Source organism: Sminthopsis crassicaudata, chromosome 6 (assembly GCF_048593235.1).
Source record: "Sminthopsis crassicaudata isolate SCR6 chromosome 6, ASM4859323v1, whole genome shotgun sequence".
Taxonomy (NCBI): domain Eukaryota; kingdom Metazoa; phylum Chordata; class Mammalia; order Dasyuromorphia; family Dasyuridae; genus Sminthopsis; species Sminthopsis crassicaudata.
Window position 1 is genome coordinate 118,194,399 of NC_133622.1, and position 2,401 is coordinate 118,196,799.

The window sequence follows — 2,401 nt, forward strand, 5'->3', positions numbered from 1 at the left end:
CAAAGTTGGAGTGGGGGATCTATAGGAGCCCTGAAGTAGAAGCAGGGAGCCAGGGAGGGATCTACTGTCATCGAGAGTTCTAAGCCTGAGTAGTAGGTGGCAGAAAAGGAGGGAACTCCTGTGAGGTCTCTAAAGATCATTGTCCATATGGGCTTTGGGGCATGTGAGTTTCCCAGAGCTTTGGAAAACAAAGGAAGGAGGAAGAGAATTAAGAAAAATCCCATAATAGCACTTCCAGACTGGAGAAATGGCAAAAGGGGAAAGGAGCTCTTAGGGGAGATATACAGACAATTTAGGGCACTCACAAAATAACAGAGTTTCCCACCCAGAGTCTTTGGGGGAAATCAAGGATTGGAGGAACAGATCAGTCCCAGTTTCATGGGGTCTTCACCAATCTCTTGTTTTCCACTCCGTGGTGACTGCCAGCTTCAATGAATCCAGGCGGTGATTGATTCAATTTTTAACAGCTGTGGTCATGGTGAGACTCACAGTATAAGGTCCTTTCCACTTGGGTTTCAGGCCTGAGGTGGAAAATTTCTTTATCAGGACTGCATCACCAGGCTGGAATGGATGCGCTGGTTCAGAGAGGGGAACTGGAAGGGCTTCTCGAACAAGGTGTGAGATGTCCTTCTGGGTTTTCTGCAGGGCCTGTAGAAACTTGATAAGGGAGGAGTTAGAAATTTCGGCCATTATATGTTCCCTGACCACGGGTAAAATTGGAGGTGGTCTCCCAAACAGAATTTCAAACGGAGTTAAACCCAGTCTGTTGGGATTGCATCTACTCCTCAGTAGTGCAAATGGCAGGAGCGAGACCCAAGAGCTCTGAGTCTCTAAGACGAGCTTTGTCTTAGAGACTCCTTCATTCTCTCTACTTGCCCAGAGCTCTGAGGTCAGTAAGCACAGTAGAGCTTCCAATTAATGCCCAGGGCCTTGCTTATGCCTTGTGATATTGTGGCAACAAAGGCAGGCCCGTTATCAGACCCTATGGCTACTGGAAGACCAAAGCAGGGCATTAACTCATTTAGTATCTTTTTGACCACCGTGAGAGCTGTTTCATTTTGGGTGGGGAAGGCTTCTGTCCAACCTGAAAAAGTATCCACAAAAACTAACAGGTATTTGTACCCAGCCATCTTTCCCCAGGGACATGTCCCTTAAGCCTGATTCCCACACAGGCTTCCTTAATTCTTTGCATATTTACTCTAGGGCAAGTGCTACATCTATGAATGTAACTTCTTGGCTAACATCCTTTATATAATATCTGCTTAATAACTGATGCATTTTCTTTTCACCCAAATGAGTGAAATCATGCAAGTCCTTCACCAGCATTCTACTTAATGCTTGTGGAATAAAAATCTTGTCCTTTATGTACCACCAAGCTCCCTCCCTCTGACCTCCCCTCTGAGAAGTGAAAGAATCCTCTGAAGGGGAGTACATAGGTACCGGAGGAAGGGGAGTGATTGCCAAAGGCAAGGAAGAGGTGGGGGAGGACATAGCAGCTTGGCGAGCTGCTCATCCACAGCCCGATTCCCCACCAGATTGGTGAGCTGAGCAATGAATAATAGAAACAGAGAAGGGTAACCAGATAGAATCGAGCAGGGAAAGTATCTCTGCCTTATTCTTAATTTCCCTCCCAGCGGATGTCAACAGGCCCCTTTCTTCATAAAGAGAGGCGTGGACATGAGCTGTTGCAAAGGCATAGCGGCTGTCAGTATAGATAATAGCTGATTTTCCTTTTGCTATGCACAAGGTTTGAGTTAAAGCCACGATTTTCACTTTCTGGGCAGATGACCCGGAGGGGAGGGAAGAAGACCAAAGGGTAGAGAGAGAAGGATAGTTCACCACTGCCGCCCCAGCAACACATATGTCCCCCACAACAAAACTGCTTCCGTCAGTAAAAAGGATCAGATCAGGGTTTTTCAGTGGGATGTCAGAAATGTCAGGCCTTGCTGATGGGACTCCTCAAGGAGCTGGAAGCAGTCATGCACGGGGACCGGGTCAGAACTAGGATCTGGGAGCAAGGTGGCAGGGTTCAGGGCAGACGATCTAGAGAAAGTGAGGCGGGGGTGGTCAAGAAGCAGGGCCTGATAGTGAGTAATGCGAGCGTTAGAGAGCCACCTGTCAGGGGCAGACCTGAGCAGAGCCTCAACAGAGTGAGGTGCGGAGATAGAAAGAGACTGGCCCAAGGAAAGCTTGTCAGCTTCCTTTACCAGGAGGGCAGTTGCTTCTATGGCCCTAAGAAAGGGGGGGCCACCCAGTTGCTACGGAATCCAAACGCTTAGAGAGATACGCAACAGGCCGTCGCCGGGGCCCAAGAGTTTGAGTCAAAACACCCTTAGCGACACCTCTAGCTTCCACCACAAAAAGATGAAAGGGCTTTGTGATATCAGGAAGAGCTAGGACA